The sequence below is a fragment of the Cervus canadensis genome, chromosome 32, assembly GCF_019320065.1.
Source record: "Cervus canadensis isolate Bull #8, Minnesota chromosome 32, ASM1932006v1, whole genome shotgun sequence".
Classification (NCBI taxonomy): domain Eukaryota; kingdom Metazoa; phylum Chordata; class Mammalia; order Artiodactyla; family Cervidae; genus Cervus; species Cervus canadensis.
In genome coordinates, this window is record NC_057417.1 from 2,961,877 (window position 1) to 2,984,545 (window position 22,669).

The following is a 22,669-nucleotide window of genomic DNA, read 5'->3' on the forward strand; positions in this document are numbered from 1 at the left end:
CCAAAATGAAGATGCCCTACCACCGGAGATCTCCAGTTCCGATGGCCCATGTGCCTCGCCAGCCCACACAGCTCATTTCTCCTCCTGGGAGCCCCTGCAGTTTTCCTCTCCTGAGAAGTGGCACATTCTCAGCTGATTCCCTGCGTTACCAGTGACTTGGCAGGATTCCAGTTGTGACAACTGTTGTGTCTCTTGTTTTGGCTCTAATGCCTCCTTTCAGATCCTTCCAAGAGTGTACTTCATCAAATTCTTCTAAAATTTAAATATATTCTTTTATTTGCTAGGGTGTAGGGAGAAGGAAGTGGTCTGACCCAGTAGCAAACATTCATTAAAAAAAAAAAAAATCCCTATCTAGTGGGAAGCTGCTATATAACACAGGGAGCCCCGCCTGGGGTTTTGTGATGACCTGGAGGGGTGGGAAGCTCAAGAAGAAGGAGATAGATAGATATATATATAAAATTATGACTCATTCACCTTGTTGTATGGCTGAAACCAACACAACATTATAAAGCAGTTATCCTCCAATTAAAATAAATAAGATCAGGAAAAAAGGGAAAAGATAAAAATAGTACCTCACAATAAACTTTAGCCCCCCAGGCTCCTCTGTTCATGGGATTTCCCAGGCAAGAATGCTAGAGTGGGTAGCCATTCCCTTCTCCAGGGGATCTTCCCCACCCAGGGATTGAACTAGGGTCTCCTGTGTTGGCGTGTGGATTCTTTACCATCTGAGCCACCAGGGAAGCCTGTATAATTATGACTCATTCGTGTTGTTGTGTGGCAGAAACCAGTACAACATTGTAAAGCAATTATCTTCCAATTAAGATAAAATAAGATTAGGAAAAAGGGGGGGAAATAAAAACACTACCTCACAATAAAAGCTTTTATGACATGAAAAAAAAAAACTCCTGACACTCTTTTCATCTTTGAGTGTTTAATGTGTTCACATTTACTTGCAGAAAGGACAATAGGCCCTTCTCTCTTTTCAAGACATTTTACAAAAAGCTTGCATAATTGGTGACATTTTCCAACTGTTCCATGGAGATGAAGTTGGAAAACTTCTATTAAGGCCTTTGAAATTTTCTGCCATGCTTGAGTTGGTGCAGGGAACCATTGCTGATGACAAGGAAATGAAGTGTCAAGATGGCAGCCGCACCCCCACGGAAACTGCTTTGTAACAGAGAGTAATGCCAGCAAGAGCGCTTCATGCCACTGAAACGATCCCTTTCATATCAAATGTTAAACCATGCAAATACCATCCCCGTGGCTGCTCTTTGTCCTCTGTCCTGGTCACCCACACCCTTGAGTGGCGTGTGGTTCTGGGTTTCTCATCCATCGTAGGACGAGCACGAGCAGCCCACAAACACCCCCAGATACTGACAGCTGGAGACACTTCCAAAGGGAGAGCCCCCCACCCCCCTGCAACATTCACAGGGCCTCCTCGAGGAAAGCCTGCTGCCCACCCACCAGGAACCCCAGACGGTGGCATCGAGTCTGGGATGTATCAGTCTCCTCAACCGTCAGGGCTGCAGCTCCCCCAAGCTCGGGGAGGGTTTGACGGTGCACCCAGAGCTGGTCTGTGTCTCAGGGGTGGGCTCCAATTGCCCCAGCTCACAGAGACTGGTATTCCAGCAGAACAGCATTTTATTAATTTGGAGCAAGGCTGAAACCGTCCACCTCACCCCAGCAAGGCAGTCTCTTCCTGTAGGCCGAGCAACATGGAAAGTCAAGTTATAATCAGGGTTATAATCTTGCTAAGCACGAGATAGAGCAGGGGAAGTAGTTTTCTTACTTGCTCTTTTTTTAAAAAATTGAAGTATAATTGATTTACAATGTTGTGTTAGTTTCAGGTACATAACATTGTGATTCAGTATCTTTGGGGTGTATACTCCATTATAAGTTACTGCAGGATATTGGATATAATTCCCTGTTCTATACAGTGTATCGTCATTACTTATCCCTTTTATATATAGTGGTTTATCTCTGTTAATCCCATACCCCCTAATTTGTCCCTCCCCCTTCCCTCCCCCCTTTTGTAACACACGTTTGTTTTCTGTGTCTGTAAGTCTGTTTTGCATATACATCCATTTGTATTATTTTTTAGATTCCATGTACATGTGATACCATATAGTCTTTGTCTTTCTCTAATTTCACTGGGCATGATAGTCTTTAGGTTCATTCACATTGCTGCTGATGGTAGTGTTTCTTTTCTATGGCTGAGTAATATTCCATTGTTTCTATGTGTGTGTTTGTGTTTGTATGTGTATGTATATGCCACGTCTTCTTAATTGAATCATCTGTTACTGGGCACTTGAGTTGCTTCTTACGTCTTGGCTGTTGTTAATAATCTTATCAGCTCTTAACGGCATCTGGCACAGGAACCCTAGTGGATTCATCTCTAGTTTCAGGCCTTGTTGCCCAGGAAGACTGATACCACCTGTGCCTTTAATCCTACCTCTTTAATATCTCTCCAGCCTGTCCGCTTCTTTAGGCCACCCCTGCCTGGCATCTGGGTTGTAGCAATAGTGCTGAGTTCCCGCCCCACTCTTGCTCCAGCCTGGTCCATTCTCCACCTATAGCCAGACGGGTGTGGAGCCCCACAGCAACTACCCTTCTGAGGCCCCTGACCCTCAGGATAAGACCTCACCCTTCACCACTGTCTCAGCCTCTTCCATTTTATCAGGCCAACGTCATCTCACCTTCTGCACAAGGTGTCCCCAGCCTCACCCACTGGGTTCTTCTCTAGCTTCCCTTGTTTCCAGTACATTTGTAGGTGTCGAAGCCCCCCTAGACTCTGAACTCCTTGAGTGCAGGGGAGGCCTGGCCCAGGTCTTAGCTCATAATGAATGCTTCATTGGTGTTTGTGGAAGGAGTGAAGAATTGAACCTCCACCTCAGGCTCCTTCCCTCGGTGGCCGACCGGCCCAGCTCATTTCTCTATTTAGCGCCCACCATGTGCCTGCTGGAAGGCCAGGTCCTGCTCCGTGGAACTCCTGCATGCAGCCTCTGCGTGGTGTGTTCCAAGTGTTGGGCAAGTGTTCTAAGTTTGGTCCTTCCATCTTGGGTGAGGCCATGCGTGTGACTGTGTTGTGACCCCCATACTCGCTTTCCAGGTTCACCTCACAGTCAGTTGCTCTCTCCCCGAGTGGCCCCTTGCTGTTCCACCAGGCAACCCCTTCATGTATGAACAGGCTGCTCTTCTTGTTCACTGGCCTTGCAATCTTCCCCTAGACCTGCTCAACCAGGGAGAAGCAGAAAGAAGGGTGCCCTTCCTGCAGTCACCTGCCAGTTGGCGTGGCTTCCCAAACCAGGCCCTTTGCCTAGTGACCTTTCAAACTCAGAACAAGCCACAGGCACCACTGGGCAGAGATAGAGATCAGATGTAGTCACAGCTCCATGGCAGCCTGCGAGACCTACTGGACTTGGGAGCTCGGGTAGGTGAATCTCCCCAGAAGATTCCATGGGGAATACAGGCCTCCACGACTCAGTGATGCAGGAGATCGCTTAGGTCACGGCCACGTGATTCTGGAACTCATTTCTGAAAGCCAGCAGTTCAAGTGACATTTTGTGAAATTCATTAACTTAAAGACCATGATCAAACTGGGGGTGATGATGACAGATGGTATTTAATACTGCCTCCAGCTTTTTTATCCCCCACAGCAATATTATTCCCTAATACTATTTCAGTCTCATTTATCTCCATGTGCTAAAATGCCAGTCCTCAAAAATATGTCAAAAGCTCATCAGAATATCGGGGTAGTTTTTAATTATGATAATTGTGTTGTTATAAAATATCCTTTTAAAGAGCACACCCCTCCTGAAACCACCACTTGGAGGTAACACCCAGCTTCCTTCCAGCGAGCTTAATGAATAATTCTGAATCATTGTGTGGGATGAATAAATGATTTAATAATGAGCATCAACAATCATCTCACATTGTGGCATTAATTTCCTAAATGGGATGAGGTAAATGAGGAGGAGGGGTGTTACTATACAACGGGCCACCATGTGTGTAGGGATGCGCTCTCTGAATCAAAGCCTTGAGCTTCCAAGCTCAGGTTGCCCTAGAAACGGATGCATTCTGTTTCTCCTTTTGAAGCTCAAAAAAAAAAAGTCTTTGTATGATCTGGAAAAGTTGTCAATAGCCAGGACAAATAAACAGTTATCAGGGCAGGACAGTCGCACAGGTGTGAAGCGGCACCATTATTTCCCATCTTCTTTCGTTCTGCCTGAGGATAGTTAATTTCATCACTTCCACGGGATGTAGAAATTGGTCTTCCCTTTGCTTCACCTTGGGGCTTCCCTTGTGGCTCAGCTGATAAAGAATCTGCCTGCACTGCGGGAGACCTGGGTTCGATCCCTGGGTTCGGAAGATCCCCTGGTGAAGGGAAAGGCTACCCACTGCAGTATTCTGGCCTGGAGAATTACCTGGACTGTATAGCCTGTGGGCTCACAAAGAGACATGACTGAGAGACTTTCACTTTCACTTTCTTTCACTTAATTCACCTGATACTTCATTGGAGTTGCAAGGGCGGTAGATGATAGAATCTTAGTCGAGACTCTTGGCCATTGTCTGTATCCCTTATGCCTTTTTCAGCAGAGGGTTAATGTGTGACCCAGTTAATAACAGATTTCAATTTAAAAACTCAATCTTAAAAAAAAACAAAGTCTAGCTCTTTCACTGACCCTGCTTCCCTTGATGTCTTGATACCTTTTCTTTTCTCCATTCTCCACACAGAGATTAGAACTGTGTAGTAGAAAGCCCAGAGCGAATTTGGCAATTATGAAAAATTCCAATAAGTTGATCTTTCCTGTAAAAGTTAATGAGTAATTTCACAGAATTATAGTTTCATCTCTATTTATGCTTTAAAAAAAAAAAAAACTGGAGAGAGAGATCTTAGCCCATGTAATATTATGGTTTTAGAATTTCAAAGTTTTAAAGAACAAAAAGGTCAGGTTTCCAGGGTCTGCTTCACAGGAAAAATGAAACATCAAACCCTGCTCTGACATCTAATCCTGGGTTGTATTGAAATTATTTCTTTCCATCCTGATTCCTCCGGAAAATGGAGTCCCAGCTTTGTTCATCTCTATAAACCCAGCTCCTAGCCAAGATTATCACGTAGAAGCCACTCAGTAAGTAAACATGAAATTGAGTTAAACTTGATTCACATTTACCCATCAGTGGAAACATAGGTAATGTGCATATTATCTCTTAATCGGCATTTACCAGCAAGTTTGCCCTGCACATGGTCAAACAGTGAACATTTTGGGCTGTGGTCTCTGTAAAGTGAAAGTGTTCATTGTATCCAACTCTTTGTGACCCCCTGGACTGTAGCCCACCAGGTCCCTCTGTCCATGGGATTCTCCAGGCAAGAATATAGAGTGGGTTGCCATTCCCTTCTCCAAGGGATCTTCCCAACCCAGGTCTCCCGCACTGCAGGCGGATTCTTTACCAGCTGAGCCTCCAGGGAAGCCCTGCAGTCTCTGTAGCGACTACTCAACTTGGCCTCTGTGACGTGAAAATAGCCACCAGTGGTACCTCAGCAAATGAGTGTGACTGGATTCCAATAAAACTTTATTTACACAAACAGGAGGTGGGCCTGAAGGCCATAGATTTTCCATCCTTGGCTTAGAGAAATGTTCCCAGTACAGTGTGAGACCCTTTCTCTCCCCTGAGACCTTGTCAGCAATATGCACATGTCTCATTCCCATCTGCTTCAGGTGACCCCACTGTCACAACTGCCAGTTCACTGAAGACTCTGTCCAGAGGGAGCCCCAGATTCCTCAGTGGAGGGCCTGCCTGGGTGCAGCTCATCCTGCTGGAGGCCCAGGGTGTGGGGTGAGGGTGGGAGTGTTCCCGGGGCACCTAAATGCTTTTGTAATGTGTGTTAGGAGAAAACTGTAACTAGCTCATCAAGTGAAAGAAAAATAACATGCCAAGTAGCATGGGTAGTAGGCAGGGAAGGCCGAATTTGTGATGATGGTACAAGAGGTGATGGGTTCTCAAGGGTGGGGTGCCCGAGGCCCTATGACCTCACAGATCAGCGGGCAGGCTGTGGCTTCAGACAGACCTGCACTCAAGTCCTTTGGTGCCACTCCCCAACCGAGCCGTTATTGTTGCTTAGTCGCTAAGTCTTGTCTCACTGTTTGCGACCCCATGGACTGTAGCCCACCAGGCTCCTCTGTCCATGGGATTTCCCAGGCAAGGATACTGGAGTTGGTTGCCATTTTTCTTCTCCAGGGGATCTTCCAAACCCAGGGCTTAAACCCAGGTCTCCCGCATTGACAGACTCTTTACTGCTGAGCCACCAAGAAAGCCCATTCCCCAGTGAAGTGGCTTCCGTAATCTGTTGAACATCTTTCTGCCTTAGTTTAACTCCCATGTTAAATGGGGGCTACTCATCCCGACCTCACAGGTGTCTCTCACACAGGGTTGATATGAGAATCAGGTAAAGGGAGGCGTGTGTAAGAGCACGCAGCACCGCGCCTAGGATACAGCCTCTGCCTGTTGAAGGGCGGTGTCCTTATCTGACCCCGGACCAGAGTGTGCGCCCACAGCAAGCAATAGCTTTACCCGGGGGCTGGCAGGAGCGGGTAGCTCTTCTTGGGAGGGTGTTGGTGAGGGTGTACAAAGGAAGGAGAGGCACGTGGAGTGTGCGGACTTGCCTGCAGTGGGCCAAGATAACGTCACATGTTGGAAAAGGAAGAGGAATCAGCAGCTCTCTTCAGAATACAAACTAAGGAAGTGAAACTAGACAAGAAACATCTTGGCTTCTGGGCTGTGCAGAAAGATAGACTGACTCAAGGAGGGTTTTCAGAATGAATGAGGAATACACACTTTTCGGTTTTGTAGTAAGTGCGTATTGGTTTAAGAGGTTGGGAGGCACTGATCTGGTAATTTACTAGATGGTAAATTCCTATGGAATTTAGTGAGAGGATTTGACTCTGCGTTTATTTTTTTTAAACACACACCTCCACCAGCTAATGTGCTGGTAAACACACCTTGGAAGGTGTAATCTCATAGTCAGATTTTTCTGAATCCAGGAAATGGATCCACGGGCAACGGCCATCATCAAACAGTGCTCTCTGTTTTTAATGCCCTAAAACAAAAACAAGCTATCTTAATGGTTCTTTTTTTAACTGACTTTCAAGTAAGAACTCAACAAGCAGTCCTTTTTTTGAGCATCTGTAGAATTCAGTTTCTGGGGGCATATCAGCTTGAGGAATTTTCACCCTCTTTAATTTACATTTGGTCTTGAATTCATCTTCCAGGTTGGTCTGCTTTATGTTCCAATCAGCTCACTGTAAAACCTCACGCTTTAGTCATTTGAGGTCTGTGTCCCCTTCACTATAAACCGAGATAGAAGACCAACTGCGGAAGCTGCATCTGGTGCAAAGTAATAGATTACATTTCTCACTTCAGAGGTATCCTTAACAGTTGGGCTAATTAAAGTTAAAATCAAATCCTGATGGTAAATATTTATAAATTGTGAATCTGGCATGCGTAAGTGTGTGCTGCTGGTTCCCGAAGTGAAGTCAAGCATCTGTCCACTCAGCAAATAGCTTGGGCCCAGTGCTGGGCACCTAGGACAGGAACGCACTCAACAGAGCACCGTAGGTCACCCTCAAGCTGAAAATTCAAAATCTTGTTGGAAAACCCCATTGTGATGTTTCAAAAAGGAGCCACAAGTATAGGGGAAACAACCGTGTCTGTTTAAGCTTATGAAGTCAAAATATTATAGCTGTTTTTTAGGGGGGAGTCATGCTTTTAAAATAGCAATTAGTGTCATTTTCAAATGACCAGTGGGATTCCTGTGTAAAATTGAAATGTCCCTCACTTAGCTCAACACTCTTACTTCCTATACTAGTTTGAGTAATTTTTTTCTTTACTGGACTTGCTTTCATTTAAAAGGCACTTGCCCCCACTATGGCTAACAGTCCATGCATGCTAAGTCGTCATGTCGGACTCTATGTGACCCTATGGACTGTAGCCCACCAGGCTCCTCTGTCCATGGGATTCTCCAGGCAAGAATATTGGACAGGGTTGCCGTGCCCTCCTGGAGGGGATCTTCCCAACCCAGGGATCCAACCCACATCTCTTATGTCTCCTGTGTTAGCAGGCAGGTTTTTTACTACTAGCGCCACCTGAGAAGCCCCATGACTAACAGCATATGGTGAAAATTTAGAATATTTCTACATAAAATAAGCTGGAGGGGATTTCCCTGGTGATCCAGGGGGCTAAGACTCCGTGCTTCCAATGCAAGGGGCCTGGGTCCCATCCCTAATCAAGAACTAGATCCCACGTGCCACAAGAAAGATGGAGAATCCTGCATGCCACAACTAAGACCCGGCATAGCCAAATAAATACATATTTATATGTATATTTTTTAAGCTGGAAATTGCTTTAGTTTAGGTTTATAATTTTACTTAACAGAAGTGTTTGCCTATTGATGACTTAAGTAGAGGTAAAGACCAGGACCCAATTGGGAGAAGCCTCCTCTGTGCCCTGTTGTCATAGCCCAGGGTCCCGTGACCTGTCTGCAGGCCATGTGAGGAACCCAGGCACGCAGCAGTGAGGAGCCCCGGTCCCTTTCAGATTTAGATTCCAGACATGCAGGAGGAGAAAAAAGAACTTCTCTTAAGTGTCTCCTTTACGGAAGGCACTCCCCTGCACCCTGGGGCAAGTGCAGGTGAGCAGTCCTTGCAGGGCCTTGCTGGGTGGGGAGGCGAGCAAGTCCTGGCCAGAATAATGCTGCTCCAGCCTCCTGCTGGGTGGGGCCTGTGATGGTCTGTCTCCCTCGGGGGCTGTAACCTTACATCCTCACCTTGCTGCTTCCATGATGCCACTGAAAGGGAAAGTCACTCCGTCATGTCTGACTCTTTGCGACCCAATGGACTATATAGTCCCTGGAATTCTCCAGGCTAGAATACTTGAGTGGGTAGCCTTTCCCTCCTCCAGGGGATCTTCCCAACCCAGGGATCGAACCCAGGTCTCCCGCATTGCAGGTGGATTGTTTACCAGCTGAGCCACAGGGGAAGCCCAGAAATACTGGAGTGAGTAGTCTACCGACTGATGCTACTGAATGCACCTAATAAAGCAGTTTTTCCTCTGAAAAAGGCAGAAGATGCACAGGCTTCTTGCGAGCCATGGCTAATACTGAGTTGTTTTTTTTTTTTTATGGCTCATGTTATTGCTGGAGGCTCTGCTCATTGTCCCTGCAGCCTGCACAGCACCCCTCAAGGTGTTGGCTTTCTCAGCATTTTACTGACGAGCAAAGTCCCAGAGGCCGAATCACTTGCTCAGGCCGCAGAACTGGGAAGAGGAATAGATTATCTCCAGGTTTTTATGGGGATCAGATAAGGTAAATCCAGCACCTCAACACAGTGTCTGGTTGCTGGTAAGTATTCAGTGATGATGTGCAGTTAGGATTAGCCATCTTGCTGTCATCATTTTCACTATGATAAAAATATTGTAGGTGACTTAATAGCAGAGAAAGTAATATATAAGGAACCTATTTTCTCCCTCACACAAGTTCACAGCTCTGACCCACTGCTGGGTGGCTGGAGAGGTACCAGACTTGGAACCCGAGTCTTTCTGACTGTGTTCTTTCTACGTCTCCCGTGCCCACCACACGGGGCTCCCGTGTCCCTGAGTCAGCCCCCGCAAGTGAGTGCTGAAGACCCCAGGGTAACCAGCATCCTCAAGTGTCAGTTTTACTTCATAAGCCATTTAAAGCCCGATATTATGTTAACATCATAATAATTTCCACTTACTAAATTCTGCCCTACAGGTATTTTTTTTTAATGTATTTACTCATTTATTTATTTATTTTTGATTGCACGGGTCGTCATTGCTTTCTCTAGTTGTGGCAGGTGTTGTACACAGGCTTCTCCATGCCGCGGCTTCTCTTGTTATGGAGCACAGGCTCCAGATGTACAGGCTTCAGGAGTTGTGGTGTGCCAGCTTAGTTGCCCCGAGGCATGTGGAATCTTCCCAGACCAGGGATCAAACCCATGTCCCCTGCATTGGCAGGTGGATTCTTATCCACTGTGCCACCAGGGAAGTCCCACAGGTTCTATTGCTCTGATTTCATAGATGAGGAAACTGAGGCACAGAGAGACACGTCCACATGCCCAGCTTCACACAGGTCAGCTCCAGTCCCAGGGCTCTGGCTCTGACCCCTGGCCTCCTAATCATGCTTTCAGGATAATGAGTAGAGTACACGTTGGGCAGGATGAGAGGAGCCAGGCCAGCTTGTGTTGGGGCACTTCCCACCCGCTCACCTACCACCTCCACTCTGCACCTGTGCTTCTTCAGGGGCTGCCCCAGAGAAGGAGCTGGTTCAGCCAATTACGGAGGCTTAGAATCACAGCGTCTGAAGGGGTCCTGCTAGGTGGGGGTCCAGGAAGTCCTATAGGGTGTGGAATTCCCCTCTGGCTTCAGGGAGCAGCAGTCTTTTTCCAGAGTAAGCCCCTCAGCTCATCCTTTGATCTTGAGGAGATGGGCTGTTCCTTCTTCAGACAAAGATGCTGCTTGAAACAGGAAGGGACCTCTACTTTCCTGCAGACTCTGACCAACTCCCCTGGGATACAAGTCCAGGTGGGCTCCCATCTAAGGATTGTTGTTGTTTAGTCACTAAGTTGTGTCTAACTCTTTGCAACCCCATGGACTGTAGCCCACCAAGCTCCTCTGTCCATGGGATTTTCCAGGCAAGATTATCGGAGTGGGTTGCCATTTCCTTCTCCAGGGGATCTTCCTGACCCAGGGATTGAACCCAGGTCTCCTGCATTGCAGGCAGATTCTTTACCACTGAGCCACCAAGGAAGCTCATCAGACGATTAGGGCAGCAAGAAAAGCTCACTTTCAAAATGACAACTGCAGCTCATGGAAATAGTGAGCAAATAAAAATAAAGGTTGGTTTGAGATACTATCTTGAGAAAAGAGGCAAATTATGGCCATCAGCTTACTTCAACTTGTGTTTGATAAAATGTTGGTTGTTACTGCAAATATATACCAACCCTTAGGATGAACAAAGAGTGAATCAAGTGTCATTTGATTTCCTTGGTCTAAATTGTATAAAATAATCCTTTGTCAGCATCCTCTGTTTAACATTGGCAACAACATAATTGAGGGTCATTCTTAAAAGAGGAAAAAATATTTGCAGGTTTCATCAATTTTCCCAAGGGTCTTTTTCTGAATCTATCAATAGTCTAGTTATTGCTCCTCTGTGGTACTTGTGTGTATGTGCCCATGAGTGTGTGTTCTGTGACAGCCTTGTTTGTTGATGACTTCCCCATGATACAGACAGTTCCCTGGTGTCACTTTTCATCAGCTTTATATTACACCCTTCATCTTTGGTATGATTTGTAATTTAACACAAAAGTGCCTCTCCCTGGTTGAGCGAGTCAGGTAGGGAGGAGTAGTCGCTAGGAGCTTGGTTTATAAGTAATTTGTTCATTAATGTTTTCTTGCTAGTAAGTTCTCGTTATACAGCTAAGATCATATGAGCATTTTAGAAGCATAAGATTGTCATACAAAGCATTATCTCATGTCATTAAAAATATTCTCCAAATCACAGATGTTTTTATACCATATAGACATACCATGTCCATTGAACTCTTTTGCCATTGTTGGACCCTGAGATTGTTTTCAGGTTTTCTCTGCGATAAATGCTACTTTCATGAAGTCCTTTCTGCTCAAACAAGCCCAAATCTTAAAAATGCTTCAGTTCAGTCGCTCAGTCGTGTCTGACTCTTTGCAACCCCATGGACTGCAGCACCCCAGGCCTCCTTGTCCATCACCAACTCCCAGGGTTTACTCAAACTCATGTCCATTGAGTTGGTGATGCCATCTAACCATCTCATCCTCTGTCATCCCATTCTCCCACCTTCAATCTTTCCCAGCATTAGGGTCTTTTCAAATGAGTCAGTTCTTCGCACCAGGTGGCCAAAGTATTGGAGTTTCAGCTTCAACATCAATCCTTCCAATGAATATTCAGGACTGATTTCCTTTAGGATGGACTGCTTGGATCTCCTTGCAGTCCAAGGGACTCTCAAGAGTCTTCTCCAACACCACAGTTCAAAAGGATCAGTTCTTCAGTGCTCAGCCTTCTTTATAGTCCAACTCTCATATCCATACATAACCACTGGAAAAACCATAGCTTTGACTAGATGGACCTTTGTTGGCAAAGTAACGTCTCTGCTTTTTAAATGCTGTCTAGGTTGGTCATAACTTTCCTTCCAAGGAGTAAGCGTCTTTTAATTTCATGGCTGCAGTCACTATCTGCAGTGGTTTTGGAGCCCTCCAAAATAAAGTCTGCCACTGTTTCCACTGTTTCTCCATCTATTTGCCATGAAGTGACGGGACTGGATGCCATGATCTTTGTTTTCTGAATGTTGAGCTTTAAGCCAACTTTTCACCCTCTTCTTTCACTTTCATCAAGAGGCTCTTTAGTTCTTCTTCACTTTCTGCCATAAGGGTGGTGCATATCTGCAGTTATTAATATTTCTCCCAGCAATCTTGATTCCAGCTTGTGCTTCATCCAACCCAGCGTTTCTCATGATGTACTCTGCATATAAGTTAAATAAGCAGGGTGACAATATACAGACTTGACGTACTCCTTTTCCTATTTGGAACCAGTCTGTTGTTCCATGTCCAGTTCTAACTGTTGCTTCCTGACCTGCATACAGATTTCTCAAGAGGCAGGTCAGGTGGTCTTGTATTCCTATCTCTTTCAGAATTTTCCACAGTTTATTGTGATCCACACAGTCAAAGGCTTTGCTATAGTCAATAAAGCAGAAATAGATGTTTTTCTGGAACTCTCTTGCTTTTTCAATGATCCAGTGGATGTTGGCAATTTGCCCTCTGGTTCCTCTGCCTTTTCTAAAACCAGCTTGAACATCTGGAAGTTCATGGTTCATGTATTGCTGAAGCCTGGCTTGGAGAATTTTGAGCATTACTTTACTAGCTTGTGAGATGAGTGCAATTGTGCGGTAGTTTGAGCATTCTTTGGGATTGCCTTTCTTAGGGAGTGGAGTGAAAACTGACCTTTTCCAGTCCTGTGGCCACTGCTGAGTTTTCCAAATTTGCTGGCATATTGAGTGCAACACTTTCACAGCATCATCTTTCAGGATTTGAAATAGCTCAACTGGAATTCCATCACCTCTACTAGCTTTGCTCATAGTGATGCTTCCTAAGGCCCACTTGACTTCACATTCCACGATGTTTGGCTCTAGGTGAGTGAGCACACCATCGCGATTATCTGGGTCATGAAGATCTTTTTTGTACAGTTCTTCTGTGTATTCTTACCACCTCTTCTTAATATCTTCTGTTTCTGTAATACCCATACCATTTCTGTCCTTTATTGAGCCCATCTTTGCATGAAGTGTCCCCTTGGTATCTCTAATTTTCTTGAAGAGATCTCTAGTCTTTCCCATTCTGTTGTTTTCCTCTATTTCTTTGCACTGATCACTGAGGAAGGCTTTTTTATCTCTCCCTGCTATTCTTTGGAACTCTGCATTCAAATGGGTATATCTTCCCATTTCTCCTTTGCTTTTTGCTTTTATTTGTGAAACAAACACCTGAAATTGGTCTTGGTAAGATCAGGCATGACCCGGAGTCACGTTTTGCTGAGGTGGTTTGGCACTTTAAATGGAAGAGTTCTGGAGCTCTGAAGACTGCATTCTGGTACTCTGCATATGGTCACATTCATCTTTGCATCTTGAACACACTGCGCATGTTCTCTGCATTTAGAAACTAGAGAAACAAAGATGAGTAAGCGTTGGTCTTAACCTCACAAAGCTCAGTCCAAAGTCGGGATGGAACCAGAGAATTACAGTCAATATGGAAGCCTTAGAGGGAGGACTTCCTGATATTAGAGATTTGTTCTTAATATTTAATCCCCCTCTCCATAAATCAGGGCTTCCCTGGGAGCTCAGCTGGTAAAGAATCCACCTGCAGTGCAAGAGACTCTGGTTCAATTCCTGGGTCGGGAAGATCTGCTGGAGAAGGGATAGGCTACCCACTCCAGTATTCTTGGGCTTCCCTGGTGGCTCAGACGGTAAAGAATCTGCCTGCAATGCGGGAGACCTGGGTTCAGTCCCTGGGTTGGAAGATCCCCTGGAGAAGGGAAAGGCTACCCATTCCAGTTTTCTGGCCTGGAGAATTCCATGGACTGTATAGTCCATCAGGTCGCAGAGTCGGACACGACTGAGCAACTTTTACTTAACTCCATAAATCACATTTGAAGATATTTAAATAGTTTATTGCTCCCCATTTGATAGGGGGATGGTTTCCCTTTAGAGTGTGAACTGCATTCTACCTGTTGCCATGGATGGCTTCCACATCCGGGGCATCCCACCCCTCCTTCCTTCCTCTCTTCTTTTTCCTTCTTCCTCCAGTGTCCATCCCCCTTCCTTCCTTTGCTTTCATTCATAACAACCTTTACTTTGAGGATGTGCCTTCATGAAATCACTCCATGGAATGTTTGTTTTGGGGACACCCATTCAATTTAGTAGAGTGGGGTTTGTTGAGCCCACATACCATGGCGCAGGCTGCTTTCAAGGAAAAGAAACCTTTCTGTGCAGTTGACCCATCAATACCCAGAAGCATGGTGATCAATGTCCCCACTTCCTATCTTCTAATCAAGATTATGGAACAGCTGTTCTCAATCTTGTTAAGGTCACTGACCCTCTGGCTAAAGGTGCCCACTCATTAGATGCGAAGCCAGGTGCCTGGGGATAGCAGGGGCTGGTCAAATGATACATGGGCTATAATTTTATATAAATTATATCATTATAATTTTTCTTTCTTAAAAGCTGTGAAAAGGAGATCTTACAAGATGGAAATATTTATTATCTGTGGGTGGTGAGAATATAAATGTTATTTTTTTCGCCTCATCTGAATCTTCTGAGTTTCTCAAAAAAATGAATAAAATGAAAAGAATCCTTGTAATGAAGTCAAGGTCAGGGTTTGGCAGACTACTTCTGTAGAGGCCCAGATAGTAAATCTCTTAAGCCTTGTGGGCCCAGAGGTAAAATTGGAAAGAATACATAGGTGCTTATATAAACCAAAACATAAGCCACTTAAAAATGTAAGAGGCGTTCTTCATTCACACCTCTTACGAGCTGATAGACAATTAGCTGTGGTTTCCTAACCCCTGGTGTAGGTACTTAAGATCGCTCTCCACTGACGCTTGTACTTAAGAATAATAGTTACAGAGCCATCAGTTATTTCAGAAGATTATGCCACTTAGCGTTTTCCACATTTCCTCTCGTCTACCCACAAGTGAGAGACTAAAATCTAAGGGAGGAGATTTTCTTTCTTTGTTTTCTGTTGATCCTGTTTTGGGTCTTTTAATAGCACACTCTGTCTCTAATGGGTGTTAATCAACTTCTCACTTCCCGATAGCCTCCAAGTTGTCGTATGTAAGTGAAAAGTGTTAGTCGTTCCGTGGTGTCTGATTCTTTGCAACCCCGTGGACTGTAGCCTGCCAGACTCCTCTGTCCATGGGATTCTCTGGGCAAGAATACCAGAGTGGGTTGCCATTCCCTTCTCCAAGGGATCTTCCCCACCCAAGGATTGAACCCAGGTCTCCTGCATTGCAGGCAGATTCTTTACCATCTGAGCCACCAGGGCCTAAGGTTACCCAGAGCCCCACCCCCTCCTCTGTCCCAGGCATTGCCCTGGGTCCACGCCTTGGTCTTATTGAATGTTTGATTCTTGAGAAAGCAATTTCACACGCTGTGGAAAGGATGTCAGAATATCTCTGACAAAACAGCCCTCTGTTGGGATCCTACTGAGCCACCCTCCCAAGGAAAGTCCTGGGACCTCTTGTATTATCTTCAGGAAGCTTCCAAAATCCAATTTACATAGTGTCTAAAAGCAGATTACTGGTCACCTCGAGAGACTTTAGAGTTACAGGTCTAAAAAGGATAGAATCGTATTTATTCCTTTTGGCTGTATGTACTCAGAAACCCCAACTTGCCCAGCTCAGAGAATAAGGAAGTTTATGATCTTGTGTGGTTCAGGCTCTCAGACAAGTCTAACTTGGGGACAGGATCTTGCTGTGATTCTGCCGCCTTCCCCCCGCCCCCCGACTCCCCCCAGTGTGTCCCCTTCCTTAGTTTGTACCTTCTCAGATGCTTGTTGTAGTTCTGAGCATTACATTCAGGAGGCAGAAAAGGGGACTTGTAAAAAAAACAAAAGAAATACCACCTTTCCCTGGAGGGACCACCCCCAGCCGACATCCTCCCACAGACTTGGACCCCAGGCCCTTGCCCAGCCCCCCGGGGGGCCCTGGGAAGAGAACCGCCTCCTTCTTGGCTCTGGGAATGCAGCCCATGACCCGCCACAGCAAAACCAGGATCCTTGTAGCAAAGGGAAAAGGAAGGGCATGGATTTGGGGAGGCCACCAGCACTGTCTCCCATGGCAAGGAAGGAGGAGCCACATTCACGCTTTCTTTCAAAAACAGGACTGGGGAATTTCCCTGGTAGTTCCGTGACCAAGACACGCCTCATTCCCAAGGCAGAGGGCCCAGGTTCGATCCCTGGTCAGGGAACTAGATCCCACATGCCGCAACTAAAACCTGGTGCAGCCAAATAAATAAAAATAAATTTTATAAAAACCACCCAGGTCTGAAAAGTGCTGTGTCCCCAGGGAGTGTTAGTGAGCCTGCGGTCAGGGGGTCAGACACATCATCTCTGAAGCTCACAACAATTCCATGAGGGATCTGTTATCATCCCCTTCTTAAAACTGAGGAAGCGAATGTTCAGGGCAGTAAAGGAGCTCATGTGGCGTCTAAGACTCAGAATCAGTACTTACTCCCCCGTCTCTGCCCTCCACCCTCATTTAGTAACATCAGGCCTCCTTTTGTAAGGAGCCTGGCAACTCCTTTGTAATAGCAGAAAGTACTGGCGCTCAACTTTTCCTTAGATAATGTCGGCAAAGGGGAGGTTTGTCTCCTCCAGGACACCTCCTAAAACGCAGCTTGCGAGTTGCCACAAATTTCCATGTATCCATTCACTGCCTTAACTCTCCATCCATCCATCCTCCAACAGTCATTGATAGAGCCACGGCCCTGTTATCTTCGTTCCGGGGGTGGATGTTTACTTAGACTTGGCTCCTGTCCTCACAGGCCAGCAGGGGCCACCAGGGTGGGGGCAAGAAACCGCAGGAAAAAGCAGAGGAACATGCCAGGAAAGGGAGGGAGGAGAGACTGCTCCGGCTGGGAGGAAGTTTTCCGCTGGGAGAGGAGAGGCAGGGTCCTGAAGGATGAGTGAGAGGTCATTGGGCGCCTGTGGGCGGGAAGAGGGCACTCGAGAGACCGGGAGAGCCCAGGCTGAGGCTGGAGCCACAGCATGGCTGGCAGGTACCGGGCTGGCACTGAAGCTCCTCGGCGACCACAGGAGGGCTCAGGTGTGGAGGATATGAAACAGGAGCCAGATCCAGCCCCGGGGTGACGGAGACGCACGGGAAGATTTTACGTGGAGAAGTGGCACGATCAGGTCTTGCATTTTAGAGGGACAACCTTGCCCTGTCTGTCCTGGATGCATTTTCCCTTCCTTCTTTCCCTGATTTTGTTCTGGGCCCCATATGACAGGCTGAAAACACTCCTTTCCAGACGCCCTTGCATCTAGTGTAGCCACATGTCCCAGTCCCGAAATTCAGCAAGTGGCACTTCCTGGGAAGCTTTTTGTTGGCCCTTCCCTCTTCTTCCTGCCTGGAACTTGGACGTGATGTCTGGAAGCCCTGCAGCCATCTTGCAATCTAGATGACAAAGCCACAAGCTGAGGTTGGAGTAGGACAGAAGGAGCCTGGATTCTTGGTGAAAATTGTTGAGCAGCTGCACCCATCCTGACTGCCCTCCTTCATTCTCAGTATGGGATGGACAGATAGAGGCAAATACAAGCACATGCTTTGCTTGTTTAAGCCACTGACAGCAGAAGGTTATCCTGACACTTGGGTCAGAAAAGAGGGTCAAGCAGGCAGCCATAAAAACCACCCTGAGGATGGAGAGCAGAAAGGACTGTGAGCAGGCTCAGGCAGAAAACCCCAGGGCATGCAGGAGATACACAGCCCATGGCCCTGAAGCGGGTGGCTGTGTGCTGGCCCTGGGCAGCCCACGAGGAGGAGCAGGCATGGGGTGGAAGCAGTGAGCTTACAGTACCTGCAGGGACTTCAGGAAGAGACGTCCTGTGAGCAGTGGGAGAACTGAGTCTGGGCCGGGAAATGATTTGGGTTGTCAGCAGGTAGGGTGGCAGAGGCTACGACAGGCTGTGGTTGTCCAGCAAGCAGAGAAAGGCATGGGCAGAGCCCGGGGAAGGCTGCCATCTAAAGGGCTCATGGGAAAGCACGTGATTTAGGCAAATTCCATGTTGTTTAAGGCATCTCTGCCTGATTGGACTCTTTCCTTTCCCGGTTATTGAAATGGAAACTGACTCTCCCAAGTTCCCCACATTGCAGTGACACAGCATTCCCCTTCTGGGCCCACCAGGTCTGACCTAGAGCCCTTTCAGTTCAGTTCACTTGCTCAGCGTGTCTGACTTTTTGCCACTGCATGAGCTGCAGCATGCCAGGCTTCCCTGCCCATCACCAATTCCTGGAGCTTGTTTAAACGCATGTCCATTGAGTTGGTGATGCCATCCAACCATCTCATTCTCTGTCGTCACCTTCTCCACCTGCCTTCAATCTTTCCCAGCATCAGGGACTTTTCTAATGAGTCAGTTTTTCACATCAGGTGGCCAAAGTGTTAAAGCTTCAGCATCAGTCCTTCCAGTGAACATTGAGGACTGTTCTCCTCTAGGATTGACTGGTTTGACCTCCTTGTAGTCCAAGGAACTCTCAGGAGTATTCTCCAACACCACCATTCAAAAACATCAGTTCTTCGGCGCTCAGCTTTCTTTATAGTCCAACTCTCACAGCCATACATGACTACTGGAAAAACCATAGCTTTGACTTTTATCCCAGTAAATTTCATCTCCAGCACTCTGCATAACATCTCCCTCCCATGGCTTGCTGCCACCTCCATCTACCTCCCTCAAGTATTTTTGGACAGATTTCCAATTTGATACATGAACATGCCGTCAGTCAAAACAGTCTTTTTAACGAGCCTCTTGTCCTGACAGCTGTGTTTAAGATAGGGCATAGAAACCGGGTAATGGAAATCTAGAAAATTGTCCATTCTGGATTGAAACCTGACTGTGTGCCCCCACAGTTCCAGCTCACACACAGGCCTGCTGTCTTCTTTTAAAAATAAAGAGGAAATTATGAATAGTGACAAAGATGTAATTTGTGCAAATGAAAAAAAAAATCTTCTGATCGGATAGTTGGAGATGAGAAGAAGGTGTAATTACTGAGCATGGCCTGAGTACATCACGTGCAGCTTCCTGCCGTGTGTCCCTGGGCACGGCTCTGAACCGGGAGTGGTTGATATTAGTCCTACCTTCCCGATGAGGGGGAGCCAAGGCTCAGGGCAGGGCATGCACATGTTACACTCACACAGCTCCACAATGGCAGGCTGAGGTTAAAGTCAGCATCCCCTGAGTCCGTACCCCAAGCTGCCACTGCTTTTCTGGCAACCAAATATGAAAATTAATAAAACGTTAATAAAATACAACCCACCTCCAATGAACTTACGGTTTCCGGGGCAAGGAGAAGGATGGGGGCAAAGGAATAGTTAGGGAGTTTGGAATGGACATGTACACATGGCTATATTTAAAATGGATAACCAACAAGGACTTACTATATAGCACAGGGAACTCTGCTCAAAGTTATGTGGCAGCCTGCATTAACATTGTTAATTGCTTATACTCCAGTACAAAATAAAAAGTTAAAAAATACAGCCCTCCCCTCTGAACAGGAGGAGGCCCCTCTCCAACGCCTCCCATGTGGGCATGATGACTGACCAGCATATCTCTCTCCAGCCCTTCTTCTTGGGAACTTTTTCAGCAAAACCACTCCCGTCCTGATTGAGCTGGCAACAACAGCCCCTCCGTGTTCTCTGAGCCATTTCTCCGCCACCAAGAATTGTGGCTTCATTCCCCCAGCCCTCCCACCATCTTGTAGTTTCAACTGGAGGTGCCTTGGGGAGGGAAGAATGTCATTTTTGTTGATAATTATTTAGGGGAAGTAGAATGTAATTTACAATGGCAATTTTTTTTTAGGAGATGAACCTGGGGTGGGGGTGGACTCTGAAACAGAAGAAATCTCTTCACCTAATGCCAGCTCATACTCTACAGAGAAAAGAAATCCCTTGGCCTTGGGTGAAGGTGATTTCAATAACTGAGCCGTTCCGTCTGACCCAAGCTAAACAAAAAGAGAGAATCCCAGGAGGAGACTATGAATCCTCAAGACAAAACAGATGCTTCACGGCACGTGGACCAGACATCTGAGCAAGTGCCTGAAGTGACCAGATGTTGTTTGCATGTTCCATAGCACTCACAAAAGAAAGCAAGGCGTGAACCCAGGTTTCCAGCGGCGGCCTGGCACCTGATCCCCTGGCCGTGAAGTCATCTTCACCCAGCCTTCTGTGGCGGCTCATGCCCTTCAGAAGATTGGGGTTCAACTCCCGTAGCAGATAATCCCCCCATCCCCATCCCTGGTCAATTCATACAGAAGCAGCACTGCTTGGAGCCTTTTTTAAAAACTATGATTTCTAAAAACATTTGTTTTCTCTCTTAAAAAAAAAAAATCTATTGGAGGATATTTGTTTCACAGTATTATGCTGTTTTCTGCCATACCTCAACATGAATCAGCCACAGACCTACATATGTCCCCTCCCTCTTGAACGCCTCCCTCCCATCTCCCACCCCATCCTACCCCACTAGGTACCATCACAGGGCACCGGTTGAGCTGGCTTGGGAGTGTTTCAACCTGAGAGAGTCTCTTGGGCTGATGAGCCTGCAGCCAACACGAACGGACGGGCCCCTCCCTGGAGAGCTGGCCATAGGGGCCGGGTGGGGTCACTGCCCCAGTGCCCCCTGAGACTCTCAAGCCACACTGAGTGTCCCCAAGCACCTGAGCAGTCCCTCGAGGTCCGGAAGTCTCTGAATGTCCCCACCTCCCGATTTAAAGTATAGAACGATCATCTGACAGCCTAGATTTTACACACTGCAAATACAGTTTTTAGGATTTTATAATGTGGCAGCTCTGAGATAGAGCTGTATGTCCTGAGGGAAACTATTAAGAGATAGATTGCTGAGTGAATAAAAGTAAGTTGCGAATCCATAGATAGCATATCTCATTTTTATGAAATTACATGTATTTGTGTATGTGTTTATTTCAGTAGACATATATCTTAGATCTATTTTATTAGTAGAGACATTTAAATTATCAGAATAACACAGAACTCCTAAAATGGGAAGAGAGACTTTGAGAGATCCCCCCCCTTTTTTTTAATGCCTTGTATTTTTATAGTATTTTATTTCACCTTTAGCAAGCATGCATTGCTTTTTGAAGAATACCTTTTTTTTTTTTTTTTTGAAGAAAACCTTTTTATTCCGAAATATTTTCAAGCTTACAGAAAAATTGCAAGTAAAAAAGAAATACCTGTATACCTTTTACCCAGCTTTATCTGGCATTTTACCCTCAATTGCTTAATTGTTCTATTATTTGCAATAGATACTGCAAGTATATTTTTCTGATCTATTTGAGGGTATACTGCATGCATCATGTGTGTTTTATTTTTCCTTTCTTACACTAAACATAGGCTCCTATATATACTTTTTTGCATATTACATTTTTCTCTGCAGTTGTTCCATATCAGTTCATGGAGATCTTCCTCAGGTTTTGTTGTTGTTTTTTAAATTTTTTTACAGCTGTGAGTTTACCATAGATTATTCAGCTGCTCGCCTCAGGCATGCATTACTTTTGAAAGCAGAAAAACAAAGATGAATAGTGCAATGGAAAATTTAAATCCACTGAAGAGAGCAAGCTAAGGTTCTGATAGAAAGTCTGTGTTTTTAAAATGGGTAGAGCTGTGGGAGAAGTCAGGTGGCTGGTGAGCCCTTGAACCTCACAAATTGAGCAGTAGAGGTGGCAGGGGGTCCAACCCAGGTAGATTGGGGTCTCTTCTCTGGAGGCAGAGCCTGAGATGACAGTTGGAGGACATGTGAGTGAATGGGAGGTAATGATGGGTCAGGGCAGGTGACAGAGTCAAGAAGGAAGCGTGCTCAGCTGAGTCGGACTTCAGCCTAATCCAGCAGGAGCTCCAGAGCAGCAATCATACAAGAGGGGTTCCCACCTTGAGGGGAGGGGGTAGGGAGGTCTCCCATCCCCCATATACAATAACATACTTTGAGAATGTTGAAGAGTGTAAATTAATACATGTTATGAGGCTTGTTCCTGATGCCTGGCCTGTAGTAGATCTTCAACAAATGTTAGTTTTTACTATTATGGTCATTACGGGCTTCCCAGGTGGTGTCAATGGTAAAGAACATGCCTGCCAATGCAGGAGACTTAAGAGACCTAGGTTCCTGGGTCGGGAAGATCCCATAGAGAAGGAAATGGCAAGCTAGTCAATCTTAAAGGAAGTCAACCCTGAATGTTCACTGGAAGGACTGATGCTAAAGCTGAAGCTCCAATACTTTGGCCACCCGATGCAAAGAGCCAACTCATTGGAAAAGACCCTGATGCTCAGAAAGATTGAGGGCAGGAGGAGAAAGGGCAACAGAC

General features: G+C 46.1%; 1 protein-coding gene across 1 annotated transcript in view; it reads left to right on the forward strand.

Moving 5' to 3' along the window:
• Positions 1–22,669, forward strand: part of CPPED1 (calcineurin like phosphoesterase domain containing 1) — a 127,638-nt gene that overhangs the window by 95,943 nt on the left and 9,026 nt on the right. The window lies entirely within an intron of this gene.